The sequence below is a fragment of the Choloepus didactylus genome, chromosome 1 (assembly GCF_015220235.1).
Source record: "Choloepus didactylus isolate mChoDid1 chromosome 1, mChoDid1.pri, whole genome shotgun sequence".
Lineage (NCBI taxonomy): Eukaryota > Metazoa > Chordata > Mammalia > Pilosa > Megalonychidae > Choloepus > Choloepus didactylus.
In genome coordinates, this window is record NC_051307.1 from 149,523,162 (window position 1) to 149,538,975 (window position 15,814).

Consider the following 15,814-nt stretch of genomic DNA (forward strand, 5'->3'; position numbering starts at 1 on the left):
CTCAGAGAGGTAGCAGAGTGATTTGTGTCTCTGGGTATACTAATAAGGGATGTTGTAATGCCATTTAAAGCATTTCTGGTCTGTGACTCAGGATCAGGCTTTTCACATTGCTCTCAGTCAGAATCTACCTGCTGAAAGAAAACCAACTTTTCACAAGCCTCTTTTCCTCAAGCAGAAGCAGGACATTATTTTTCATTGGCTTATTTCCTCATAAGGTACATTCTAATTATATTGACTCAGCAGCTTTACCTTGTCAAGGGAGACAATTTTAATAAATCTTACAAAGTCTTCCAACCAGTACAAAGAAAACTGTAGGTTTTGGTGTATTTTAAGAGAAAAAACATATGCATGAATATATTCAATAATTTAGAGAGGTACAATCACAGGGTGGGAAGAGGCCACTCTCTGGAACCAGACACATTTTGATTTGAATATTGGCTTCACCTTTGGATTAGTATGGGTTTACTCATGTTAATGTATAATCTTGAGTAAGGAATTTAACCTCTATTAGCCTCTGTTTCCTAAAATGCAAATTGTGGATAATAATACATTCATATTATAGGTTTGTCGTTAAATGTGTCTATTCATTTGAATGCCTTAAAGCAATGCCTTAGCATTCATTAAAAATTAGCTCTCATTATTTCAAACTCACCTCATAGTTTGGCTCATATTCCCCTTTTGTTCTCTTGGACAGGTAGGTGTCCATGGAAATGATCAATCCTACCCAATAACATTTTGAATTTCCTTACCTGTCATGAGTGCTGCAGGTAACATCCTGTGTTCCCTTTTGCCTCAAAAGACATGCTTGGCTCCTTTCTGTGACTGGAATATAATTAAGTAGTTCGGATCTTTACCTTCCCATCTTTGCTTACAGCTAGTGTTTGACTTGTCAAAACATGCTGGATGGTGAAGAGGATATGTGTGGCATAAATTGTATGTTTGGGGCCAAGATGACTGCAGCCTGTTATGCTGAACAAAATCTTTCTGCTGTGAGTGGTATAGCTACATATCAGGCACATTAAGAACCCAGAGAAGATCCCTGACGACAAACACTTTGACCAGGAGAAAGTCTAGGACACATTTCTCTGGATTGTCTTGCAAAAGGCTCCCACTTCTCCTTCTTCCTTTTTTTTTTTTTTTTAAATGCAGATTTTTTGGTGAATAGAGGGGACTAAAGCAGGAGACAAAATTATGTTGAATTCTGGATGTGGGTTTTTATAATAAAGCCTTGGAGAAAGTCTGTGTTATTGCGAGTGGTCTTGAGATGATGAATTCGTTGCTGTATGCTCATAAAGTTCCTTTAGATTTCCCAAGCTAATTGATCTCTCTTTCCTCTACTATGGAAATTTCCAGGGAAGCCACACTAGTGAGAAGTAGCCCCAGTAATAGTATTGCATTTAATAAAATAAAATTAAATAATATGTGAAAAGACATGACAAACTCTAAAATCTAAGGTGATAATTATGGCTACTTTTTTTAAGCAGTCACCCTTTATGATGTTGCCACTCTGTACCAGGATATGTGCTAAGTGAGGAACTTTGCCCATATTATGTCTCAGCCATACCCTAAATTTGCAAGGTAGATAATTATACCAATGAGGAAACTGTGACCCAGACAGAATAAAACAACTTCTTCCAGACTCACTTATAATTTACTTTATAATGATTAAAGACTAATTTTTGTACATTTTGTACATTGTATGAAAGTGACTGCTGTTGGGCCATTCACTCTTTTTCGCCAACATCTGTGCACATACACTATATTTTCCTAATACTATCATTTCAAAATAAGGACAGTGAAATTCTCAAATAGTCTTTTCCCTAAATATACCATTTTTCCTACCCCCCTCCCATTTTCATGTTGCTTTATCCAGCTTCACCAACCACACCCTATGACTCACTCATTAGCTCAACCCTGCCCAACTGCTTGCCCGTCACTTTCCCAAGCTTGATCCAGAAGCCCAGTGCAATTCCTAGCAGAATTTGGCTTATTTCTGTTTAGTAGCCTCTATTTTAAAACTGACAATACTTTTATACCTCTTTCAATCAATGGGGAGTTTCCCTTATTTCTGAAATCACCATACTTCCCAGAAATCCACCAGATTATTCAAACTCTTAACTTACATGATTTTTGCGCCCAGTGAGCAAAATCACCATGGAATCTTCCTGTAAGTATGGGCCATGCTCAGTGAAATAATTAGCCAGCTCCTTCATGATGTGGTCATTTTTCTGTGGTGATTGTCCACCCACAAGACCACAGGGTATTCTAAAGAACTTTCTTCAAGGAAGAACTGATTCATGAAGAAAGGAGTTAAAATATGATATGATCAGTTAGGGGTGCTGGGGCAGTCATGTGTGCTGCTATTCGGAATTCTGAGAACTGACTGCATCTTTTAAAATCTGTCCTGTAGGAGTATAATTTTCCTATTTCATTCTTTTTTAAATATCAGAAATATCATCTTATGGCTTTTAGTCCATAGGAGGGCAATGTTGAGCTGAAGGAAAATCCTTCCAGTTTTTTTGCCAAAAAACGTATAGAACTGATTAATTTAAAAATTAATGAAATGAAACAAGTTGACTAAACACACTACAAGATGACAGATATTTAATAATACTGTACATTGCATATTGACTGGCTTCATGTTTGTTGTACTGATAGTTAATTTGTAAACTGATATAAATAATCCTTGTCACTCAAAGCCAAAACACTGCTGTCTCTTTGGAGAAGGCTGTGTTCTTCTTTGTGTTGCTTTTCTTAATTTGAGATGTTGTTCAGAGCCTAAATTCTTGCCAAATGGAATGATATCCTTCTGTACGTTTAGGCATGGGGTACTGATGAAAGCTCAGCTTAAAGAGATGAAGATTCTTATAGCTCATATTTCCTAGCTGCTGTGATCTCTCTCCTTGGGTAACAATCTGAGGTTGCCTTTAGCCAAATGTCATGGTAAGGCTCTCAGAGTAAAGATTTAACCAAGTGTAATAAACCATATTAAAGGTATGAAGAGGGTTATGAAAAAAAAAAAGACAAAATCTCAGCCAAATTTTCATGTATGAAACTTAGATCAGAATCATTTTTATTAAAGGAGTCCTGGGTCAATGCAGCACACATTTCAACCTGTTATCTAAAACTAGTCTAGTTTGAATCTTTGAAGCAAGCCTTGTTAAAGAGAGATATGTGTATGTGTGGAGGGGGGAAATCATTTAAATTTGTGGTGCTGAGAAGCTTATCTGACTTGCCTAGATTGAAAAAGCAATTTCTCTCTCCTCTGAGTTTCTCTGCCCATTTACCAGATGAGGGCCTAGTTGCTGCCTTCCTGGGGGCATGATCTGGCTTCAGGAGCATGATACATGTGTCTGAGATTTAGTTCCTGAGACCAAAGAAGCAATTAATAGAAACAGCACATCACTGAATCAGTAATAACACTAATCAACATTTACTGCATGCTTACTGTACGGAAAACACTGTTATCTTAATGGTTTGCATTAATTACTTTAACCTTCATAACCATGCTATAAATTCTATTAATGTCATTTACCAGATGAGGAAACTGAGCTGCAGAACGGAAAAATAACTTTTTCAAGGTCACAAAGCTTCCTAAGAAACAGAAACAGGCAGACTCTAAAAGCACGGTAGATTCCAAACTAGGAGAGATGATGCATATAGCATTTCAGAGGCAAGGACATGAAAAGGAGCATGAAGAGTTCTTCAGTATCTTTTGTTTAAGGCAGTACTTGTGGGTGGCTGTGGGAGGAAGGAAATGGCTGAAGGGACAAGGGGAAGCATCATTATAGGATATACTCTTTGTGTCTACCTGTGTATCTTAATAGTTATGGTGGCAGATTTTTCATTCTTTCATCTTGAATTATAATAATATGCTAAAAGGATCATAATCTCCTAGAGGGTGGAAATTGCATTTTACAACTATCTGTATCTTCCATTAGACTTAATCCAGTAACATGGATACAGTGGACACAGAAAAATAAATAACTGATGGCCCAAAAACAATTTTATAGCAATGAGAGGCAGGTTCCTGGAGAGTCAAATGCAGAAACCACTGTGATAAAGGCATATATATACAACCTCTAGTCCATAGTCTAGATTTGAGTAATATCTTTTGGGAACTTATTCTGCTTATTTACTACCAGGAAAAAAAGTTTGGGTCTGGACTCATTTTCCTTAGATGATTCATTTTAACCTTATCAGAGAAAGTGGATTTTAAATAATGGTCAGAAGGTTGTTTATTTTCCTTTCTAGTTATTTTCTTTTAAAATAAGATATCTGAATTCCCATTCTGAACTATAAGATGAGACGATAATTTGAACCCCACATAATTTCTAAAAGGATGCTGTTGACATATATGTAGAGAACCCTACTTGACTAAGTGTTTGTAATTTAACATTTCTGATATAGAAATAAGTAGCATATAATTTTTTGTAAAATTCTAGCCAAACACTAAATACTCACATTAGGCAGCCTGCATATATATTTATATCTATACATATATGTACATATATGTATATGATGAAATCTTGAAGTCTGCATACAACATCATTTTTCAAGAAATTCCACATAGGGAGGAGTGAGTAGTTTAGCATAAAGAAAGAAGGCCATCACTGAGAGGACAAAGTTAGTACAGTTCTGGTGCGTGTGTGTGTGTGTTTGCAGAAGTGCATGTGTTAATATAAAAAATATAATGAAAAGAAAAATAAATGTAGAATAAAGCACAAAGTAAAGAATATAGATTTTAAAGAAGAGGTAAAGAAAGGAAAAAAAAATTCTGAGACTAATCAGGGAAGGCAAAGGGAAGCAGGACTGGATGGATTAATGAAATTTGCACAGTAATTTCCCCATTTCCTTGTTCATCCTTGGCCCATTAATAAAGGGTCCTAATTGAATATGTTCAGCGATACAGCCCATAGGTCATTTCAATGACATTGTAGCCGTGTGAATACACAGTGTATATAATGCTGTCACGGGGCCCATCCTGGTTCATGCTGAGATGTTGTGGCTAGGTTTGCACATCCTGTCTCATCCAACCTAGCAATGGGCACCCTGCCTTCCGCAGAAAACTCCCGTCTTCAGATTCTTCCTCTGGACATGCAGAAACAGAGAAAAAAAGGAACAAAATTAGAGGAAGAAGAGAGAGGCACAGAGGAAGAAGGCATAGGGAAAAAGGAAAGGCTGTGGGGGATGTTAGACTAAAATGTGAATTTATAGATATGAGAATGGCTAAGGTCTAAAAAAGCACATGTAAAATCACAGCTCATAGCATAAAATTATTTTCTTTCATGACTTTCATTATTAACTGTTTATAAAATCAGTTAATAGTGACTTTGAAGGGGTTCATTTCTATCATCCAATTTATTCCCAGCATCATCAGATGAACTCATTTTTTTCTAGGTGGAAGTCAGCAAACTTCTTGATCAAATTTGATTTGATCCAGGACCACTGAAAGCCCAAATGGTTCAGCTGAACTCACGATTTCAGTGAATTTTCAAATCTCATTGAAGCAGCAATTAGTGTCTTTGTGAGCACCAGAAAATTTTCCCAGGGTGAAGGCTCCTGTCCTGTCTTCATGAGGGAAGTCTTACTTTGACATATTGCCCTCTAAGGTAGTGGGACAGAAAGAAGTTACTGGAATGTTATCCGGGAAGTGAAAGATGTGAATCTTGACTCAGCTCTCTCACAATTAAGGAACAAGATCATTTTTAAAGTAGCTACAATCACTTCTTTGTTTAACAGTTAGGAAATGTTTTCACTTCCGAATAGTTTTTTGTTTGTTTTAGAGGCCTAAGACCTGAAGACTCATCTCGCTCAGAACTAAGGTAGTTACAATCACTATTTTTTTTTTCTTAATGTTTAGGAAATGTTTTCACTTTAGAATAGTTTTTGTTTATTTGTTTCCTTTAGAGGACCCCTCTGGGTTTATCTGATCATGTTGTTGCTGAGGCCTTTACCCTCCTACTCTGATGTCACTGATCTCTAAGACTAACCCACATGGGCAAAAGAGCCTGTGCCCTGGTGTCTGCAGCTTGTGCTTAGAGAACCTGCTGCCCCTGCCTCTCTGTCGCCTCCCCTGGGAGGGCCCCCAGGCTGGTTGGCCCAACAGAATGTGGGACATTTCAGCGAAGGTTGTTTTCACCGTTCTAGTTCGTCTTTCAGGGCCTTTCAGTCCTCTTTATTGCTGGTTTTAGTTTTAGAATAGTTTTAGGTTTCCAGAAAAGTTGTAAATATGGTACAGAGAGTACCCATATACACTGCACGTTTCCCTTCTTGTTAACATCTTATATTACTGTGGTACCTTTGTTACAACTGGTGAATCAATTTTGTCATGTAATTATTAACTAAACTCCATAATTTATTTATATTTTATTAGGTTTTATGTGTTTTAATTCCCTCCCATTCACCTCTTTGGTGAGAGAGGGATTCCCACCCTAGGGTTATGGGGATGGCTGAAGACACAACACCTGACACTGGACGGTTGAGATTGACAGCCATTTATTAGTCACATATATATTTATTCACAGCCCTAGGGTAGAGGACTCTGCATGCCATGCATGACCATAGGGGATTGCATTTTGGATCAGAGTGAACCAAAGGGGGCTATGGATGGCAGGTTTTGTGTTATCTAGAGGGTGGGGTGCCCCCTGGCTCCTGCAGGTGAATGTGATTGGATTATTTGAATGATTCTGTGGGCTGGCCAGGAACTGAGACCTGCTACTCAGGGATAAGCAGGAACTGCATCTAGTCTTTTGATAAGGAGGTTGCTTGGCTAGGGGACCTTATCCAGAGATGCAGTAGGGAGAGGAAGTTACAGGTAAGCCATTTGAGGCCCTCTTGGTTTCCCCCAGATGATGAAGCAGCACAATCTGTCAAGCCTTAATTTTAGAACTTTGTGGGGGCTGGGAGCTATGTATCTCAGAAAAAACATATTCTTAAATTTAAACCATTCCTGTGGGTGTGAACCCATTGTAAATAGGACCTTGTGATGAGGTTACTTCATTTAAGGTGTCGCCCAACTGAATCAGGATGGGTCTTAATCCTATTACTGGAGGCCTTATAGAGAAGGCCACAGAGAGAGAAAACTGCAGAGAGCAGCCAGAAGCTGGAAGACAATGGAAACCAAAAGAGAAAAGAAAAGATACTGCCATGTGCATGGCCACGTGACAAAAGTCAAGGACCAAGGATCACTGACATCGTCTTATTAGCATATATTGATTGATATGCAATAATATTGGAAATCATTATCAATAATTATGTAGGAGTTCTTTAAACTATTACTCAATCCCAAATTTCATAGAACTCATTTTTTTTCCCTCACATACACCTACCAATTAGGATAGGATAGGTCAGTGATTCTCAAGGTGTAGCCCCTGGACTAGCAGCATCAGCATCTCCTGGGAACTTGTCGGAAATGCAGTCTGTGTTTTACGAAAGCCTCCAGGAGATTATGATGCACCTGGAGTTTTAGAAGCACTGGACTCCAGATTATGCTGCAACTCCAAACCTAGGTGACCTAAAACAATAAAAGTTTATATCTGTCTCAAGCTACGTGCCAGCGGTGGGGATGGAGGAGCTTTGATCTTAGTCACTCAGGCAGCCAAGAAGACCGAGACTTCTTTACAACACCTGTTTCTGTGGAAACTGCAGCCAGGGGAAGTGAATCACTCACTGGCTTCTGTAGAGTCTGCTGGAAAGTGACACTCACTTTTTCTCACAATTCTTTGGCAGAAGGAAGCCTCTTGGCCACACTTAACTTAAAAGGGAGTGAAGGAGTGCCATCCCATCAGGCATCAAGAGAGAAAGAAATATAGACTTATTTGGTGAAAATCATGAATATCTGCCACAATACTAGATATCACATATTTTCCAATAGAAATAAAATGGGATCTGCATATATAATTAAAAATGATCTAGTATCCACATTAGAAAAGCACAAAGAAGCAGGTTAAATTAATATTAATATATTTTATTTAACCCAGTATATCCAAATTATTATCATTTTGACATCTAATAAATGTTAAATTATTAATGATATATTCTGCATTCTTTTTTTTTCATCCTAAGTCTTTCAAATCTGGTGTGTATTTTAAATGTAGTACACATCTCAGTTTGGCCCAGCAACATTTCAGGTGCTCAATAAGTACATGTGACTAGAGGTTGCCTTTTTGAGTAGTGTACATAAAGGCAGTGTCTGGCACATAATAAGCAATCAACAAATATGTGTAAAATGATAAATTGTTTCAAACTTTAAATATATTTTTAATAAGTTTAATTCCTTTATTATAATAGTATTTGGGCCTTAGGCTCTCTCCTTAAATTCTTTCCTTCTGTACATTTTCCCCACTTCTTTAGGCACACCCTCAATATCATGGATATTTGTGCAAATTAGACTTCAAAACTTTTGACAGGTAATGATTACAATTGTCTTTTTTTTCATGTACTTATCTTTTTGTTGTAGGTGTCTAATTTTAGATCTGTATCTAAGATTTTCTTGCTATATTCTGTGTATAACATTTTCATATATTTAGGGACCGCAGAGCTTTTCAACTTTATGCTAAATTTAAGCTGAGTTTTATGAGGTCTGAACATATGACTTCCACTCAAATCAGTGTTAAAATGTGAGGATTAAAATTCAAAGATAATATCACGGAAAGTATGAAATGCTGAATTGGAGCTCTAAGGCCTGGAGTTACGTCCATTATTGCTCAGTAAAACTCTGTAATATAGAATATTACATGTCTATTGCCATGACACTCTCCTATTTATCTTGCATTTCACAAAATTTGAACAATCTGTCTGTTCTCTATATTTGCTTATTTGAGGAAGGTTTGATAACAACATAAAAAAGAAAACAAACAAACAATAAACAAATAGAAAAACCACAAATGCTCCAGTTTGCTAAAGCTGCTTTAATGAAAAATATCAGAAATGGATTAGCTTTTATAAGGGAGATTTACTAGGTAACAATTTTACAGTTCTAAGGCCATTAAAGTGTCCAAACTAAAGCATTAACAAGAGTATTCCTTCACTGAAGAAAGGCCAGTGGGATCCAGAACACCTCTGTCATCTGGGAAGACACATGGTTGGCATCTGCTGGTCCTTTGCTCCTGGGTTCTGGTTTCAAAATGGCTTTCTCCAAAATGTCTCTGGGCTTCTTTCTCTCTTAGCTTCTCTCTCTAACCTCCTGTGCATCCTTGTTTGTTCTCCCAGAGCATTTCTCTCTGTGTCTGGGAGGTCTCTCTTTGCTTCTCTGGGACAAACTCTGGGCTTCATCTCTTAGATCAGCATCTCCAAACATCTTTCTGTCTGCATCGCCAAGCATCTGGGTCTGTGCAGCCCCTGAGCTCTCTTAAGGACTCCAGTAAACTAATTAAGACCCACCTTGAATGGACAGGGACACACCTCCATGGAAATAATCTAATCGAAAGGTCTCACCCACAGTTGGGTGGGTCACATCTCCATGAAAACAAGCTAACCAAAAGATCCCATCCATATATGTCTGCACCCACAAAATTGGATTAAAAGAACATGGCTTTCTGGGATCTATACAGCTTCAAAACAGCACAACAAGCATACTAAGTGAAAAAATCAATGCTCTGGATCGTTATGGGCCACAAATAAATAATAAACTAACCAAAAAAGTATTCTTTCTTTTGGAAAGATGTGTTCATTCCCTGTGTTCAGAGTTGTTTCAACTCGGAAGCAGTGATTTGATCAATAATATCTTATTTTGCCAAAACAACTCTTTTCCAGAAAGCTCTTAAAAACGCACTTCCAAAAATCTTTACATGACAAAGTGTTTAACTTAATGTGCTACTGTCTTTGTTTCTGAGTTGTGATGTAAAAATAAAGATCCAGTGGTTTGGCAAATAATCTCTTTGTATTGGGTATCCTCCTAAAGCTCTGTTTAAATTAGAAAAGGTTTATTTTAATGTGGTGCTGACTTTATTTTGAGTTGTAATATTAAATAAAGGGGGAAACAATATCAGTGTTGCAGCAGCTACAAGAATGTGCCTACAGGGTGCTGGGATTGCCAAGAGGCCCTAGTTGCTGCCTTCTGAAATTCATCCTTGAGTTTTCTCTGGTCCCTTGTTTCCCATGGTCTATTTCCACCCAATGATTAAGCATGTTAGGGATGGATACTGAGGTAGAAACATTCCTGGGGGTCATAGGACTCCTCTGGCAGCCAATTTCGGCCCCAGGACCCCTGGTGGCTTTGCTGATCTTTCCTTAGACTGCACTGCATTCTAGGACTCTTCCATCCGAACTTCACCCCTCTTTTTTTGGCTCTCCCAGGCTTGTCTAGCTCCCTCCCTAGATACTCTCACACAGGCATTTACACAAATACTATTTTTACAAATTTTATCTGGTCTTTGGCGTCTGCTTCTTGGCAGACCTGGCCTAACATAAATGATTTAGAATCACTTGGATTTTTGGTTTTTGGATGGGGGTATCTGCTTATCAGAGCAGGGAGAGGCGAGTGAGGAGGGTGTCCTGTGGCCTCAGCCTGGGGTAGGATGAGAAGGGCAATAGCAGAGGAGGCTGGTGGTGGCTGCAGCCCATGTGAGGTGTCAGAAAGGGACTGAGGAGCCGAGAGGCATTGGGAAGGAAGGGTAGTGATGACAGTGGGATATTCGACATCAACAGGGGGAATTGATCCCAAGAAAATTGAAAACATATGTCCACATGAAATCTTTTACATAGTAGCATTATTCATAGCAGTCAAAAATTGGAAACAACCTAAATGTCCATCATCTGATGAATGGATAAACAAAATGTGGTACAGTGGTACAACAGTATATTATTCAACCATAAAAAGGAATGAAGTAGTGAATCATGCTACAACATGGATGAATCTTGAAAACGTTACGCGGAGTGAAAGAAGCCAGACATAAGAGTTCACATATTGTATGATTCCATTTATTTGAAATGTCCAGAAAAGGCAAATCCATAGAGACAGAAAGTAGATTAGTGGTTTCCAGGGGCTGCAGGGAGGGTAAAATAGGGAGTGACTGCTAACATCTATGGGTTTTGTCTGTGGGGTGATGAAAATATTCTGGAATTAGATAGTGATAATAATTGCACTATGAGTGAATATACTAGAAACCACTGAATTGTACACTTAAAATGGTGAATTTTATGATATGTGAGTTTAAAAAGAGAATATTATGAACTTTAGCTAAGACCTTTTGAAAACTTAAAAGAAACAGGTAAATTCTTGAAAAATACTGCTTGCATTAGATTAAAAAGAAAATCTGAATAGCTTTATGTTTGTTAAACACGATTTACAACTTTACGCCATGCAAAAAAAATCTTCAAGCCCAGGTGTTCTAGTTGCTAATGCTGCAGAATGCAAAACACCAGAGATGGACTGGCTTTTATAAAAAGGGAGTTTATTTGGCTATACAGTTACAGTCTTAAGGCCATAAGTGTCCAAGGTAACACATCAGTAATCAGGTACCCTCACTGGAGGATGGCAAATGGCGTCCGGAAAACCTCTGTTAGCTGGGAAGGCACAAGGTTGGCGTCTGCTCCAAAGTTCTGGTTTCAAAATGGCTTTCTCCCAGGACATTCCTCTCTAGCAAGCTTGCTCTTCTTCAAAACATCACTCACAGCTGCACTCCCTTTCCTCTTTGAGTCAGCTCATTTATATAGCTCCACCGATCAAGGCCCACCTCGAATGGGTGGGGCCACGCCTCCATGAGAACATCTCATCAGAATCATCTCCCACAGCTGGGTGGGGCACATTCCAAGCAAATCCAATCAGCACCAAAACTTCTGCCCCACACAAGACCACAAAGATAATGGCATTTGGGGGACACAATACATTCAAACTGGCACATTCCACCCCCTGGAACCCAAAATGACATTATCTTTCCAAATACAAAATACATTCATTTCGATTCCTTTATGAGAAGATACGAAGCAGAGATATTTGGAGAGAGCTCAGAGAGAGAAACACCCCAGAGATGCTAAGAAAGACCCCACAGGTGCTCTGAGACAAAGCCACTGGAATTAGAAACTGAAAGCAATGAAATCCAGGAGTGAAGGACTAGCAGATGCCAGCCATGTACCTTGCTATCTGTCAGAGGAACCCTGAATGCCAGCAGCTTTTCTTCAGAGAAGTTACTCCTCCAGGAAAGTAGGTAGAAAGCCAGGAACTGCGTGGACTGGACACGACAGAGCAATCTGACTTTGGGCATACTTCATACAACACTCATGAAAACGTGGAACTGCTGAGATCAGTGAAATCTCCATCATTTCAGCAGACTGGGAGCCTCCCTACACAGCCCAGCAGCCCAGAACTGCCCTGGGGGGCACTCACCTGTGACATAGCACAGTCATCCCTCAACAGAGGACCCGGGGTGCACAGCCTGGAAGAGGGGCCCACTTGCAAGTCTCAGGAGCCATACGCCAATACCAAGGACTTGTGGGTCACTGGCAGAGACAAACTGTGGCAGGACTGAACTGAAGGATTAGATTATTGCAGCAGCTTTAAAACTCCAGGATCAACAGGGAGATTTGATTGTTAGAGCCACCCCCACTCCCTGACTGCCCAGAAACACACCCCGTATACAGGGCAGGCAACACCAACTACACACGCAAGCTTGGTACACCAATTGGACCTCACAAGACTCACTCCCCCACTCACCAAAAAGGGTAAGCAGGGGAGAACTGGCTTGTGGAGAACAGGTGGCTCGTGGACGCCACCTGCTGGTTAGTTAGAGAAAGTGTACTCCACGAAGCTGTAGATCTGATAAATTAGAGATAAGGATTTCAATTGGTCTACAAATCCTAAAAGAACCCTATCAAGTTCAGCAAATGCCAAGAGGCCAAAAACAACAGAAAATTATAAAGCATATGAAAAAACCAGACGATATAGATAACCCAAGCCCAAGTACCCAAATCAAAATATCAGAAGAGACACAGCACCTAGAGCAGCTACTCAAAGAACTAAAGATGAACAATGAGACCATAGTATGGGATATAAAGGATATCAAGAAGACCCTAGAAGAGCATAAAGAAGACATTGCAAGACTAAATAAAAAAATGGATGATCTTATGGAAATTAAAGAAACTGTTGACCAAATTAAAAAGATTCTGGACACTCATAGTACAAGACTAGAGGAAGTTGAACAACGAATCAGCGACCTCGAAGATGACAGAATGGAAAATGAAAGCATAAAAGAAAGAATGGGGAAAAAAATTGAAAAAATCGAAATGGACCTCAGGGATATGACAGATAATATGAAACATCCGAATATAAGACTCATTGGTGTTCCAGAAGGGGAAGAAAAGGGTAAAGGTCTAGGAAGAGTATTCAAAGAAATTGTTGGGGAAAACTTCCCAAATCTTCTAAACAACATAAATACACATATCATAAATGCTCAGTGAACTCCAAATAGAATAAATCCAAATAAACCCACTCCAAGACATATTCTGATCACACTGTCAAACACAGAAGAGAAGGAGCAAGTTCTGAAAGCTGCAAGAGAAAAGCAATTCACCACATACAAAGGAAACAGCAGAAGACTAAGTAGTGACTACTCAGCAGCCACCATGGAGGCGAGAAGGCAGTGGCACGATATATTTAAAATTCTGAGTGAGAAAAATTTCCAATATAAAGAATACTTTATCCAGCAAAGCTCTCCTTCAAATTTGAGGGAGAGCTTGAATTTTTCACAGACAAACAAATGCTGAGAGAATTTGCTAACAAGAGACCTGCCCTACTGGAGATACTAAAGGGAGCCCTACAGACAGAGAAACAAAGACAGGACAGAGAGACTTGGAGAAAGGTTCAGTACTAAAGCGATTCGGTATGGGTACAATAAAGGGTATTAATAGAGAGAGGGGAAAAATATGACAAACATAAACCAAAGGATAAGATGGCCGATTCAAGAAATGCCTTCACGGTTATAACGTTGAATGTAAATGGATTAAACTCCCCAATTAAAAGATATAGATTCACAGAATGGATCAAAAAAAATGAACCATCAATATGTTGCATACAAGAGACTCATCTTAGACACAGGGACACAAAGAAACTGAAAGTGAAAGGATGGAAAAAATATTTCATGCAAGCTACAGCCAAAAGAAAGCAGGTGTAGCAATATTAATCTCAGATAAAATAGGCTTTAAATGCAGGGATGCTTTGAGAGACAAAGAAGGCCACTACATACTAATAAAAGGGGCAATTCAACAAGAAGAAATAACAATCGTAAATGTCTATGCACCCAATCAAGGTGCCACAAAATACATGAGAGAAACACTGGCAAAACTAAAGGAAGCAATTGATGTTTCCACAATAATTGTGGGAGACTTCAACACATCACTCTCTCCTATAGATAGATCAACCAGAGAGAAGACCAATAAGGAAATTGAAAACCTAAACAATCTGATAAATGAATTAGATTTAACAGACATAGACAGGACATTACATCCCAAATCACCTGGATACACATACTTTTCTAGTGCTCATGGAACTTTCTCCAGAATAGATCATATGCTGGGACATAAAACAAGCCTCAATAAATTTAAAAAGATTGAAATTATTCAAAGCACATTCTCTGACCACGGTGGAGCACAATTAGAAGTCAATAACCATCAGAGACTTAGAAAATTCACAAATACCTGGAGGTTAAACAACACACTCCTAAACAATCAGTAGGTTAAAGAAGAAATAGCAAGAGAAATTGCCAAAAATATAGAGACGAATGAAAATGAGAACACAACATACCAAAACCTATGAGATGCAGCAAAAGAAGTGCTGAGGGGGAAATTTATAGCACTAAACGCAAATATTAAAAAGGAAGAAGGAACCAAAGTCAAAGAACTAATGGATCAACTGAAGAAGCTAGTAAATGAACAGCAAAGCAATCCTAAACCAAGTAGAAGAAAAGAAATAACAAGGATTAAAGCAGAAATAAATGACATAGAGAACAAAAAAACAATAGAGAGGATAAATATCACCAAAAGTTGGTTCTTTGAGAAGATCAACAAGATTGACAAGCCCCTAGCTAGACTGACAAAATCAAAAAGAGAGAAGACCCATATAAACAAAATAATGAATGAAAAAGGTGACATAACTGCAGATCCTGAAGAAATTAAAAAAATTATAAGAGGATACTATGAACAACTGTATGGCAACAAACTGGATAATGTAGAGGAAATGGACAATTTCCTGGAAACATATGAACAACCTAGACTGACCAGAGAAGAAATAGAAGACCTCAACCAACCCATCACAAGCAAAGAGATCCAATCAGTCATCAAAAATCTTCCCACAAATAAATGCCCAGGGCCAGATGGCTTCACAGGGGAATTCTACCAAACTTTCCAGAAAGAACTGACACCAATCTTACTCAAACTCTTTCAAAACATTGAAGAAAATGGAACACTACCTAACTCATTTTATGAAGCTAACATCAATCTAATACCAAAACCAGGCAAAGATGTTACAAAAAAGGAAAACTACCGGCCAATCTCCCTAATGAATATAGATGCAAAAATCCTCAACAAAATACTTGCAAATCGAATCCAAAGACACATTAAAAAAATCATACACCATGACCAAGTGGGGTTCATTCCAGGCATGCAAGGATGGTTCAACATAAGAAAAACAATCAATGTATTACAACACATTAACAAGTCAAAAGGGAAAAATCAATTGATCATCTCAATAGATGCTGAAAAAGCATTTGACAAAATCCAACATCCCTTTTTGATAAAAACACTTCAAAAGGTAGGAATTGAAGGAAACTTCCTCAACATGATAAAGAGCATATATGAAAAACCCACAGCCAGCATAGTA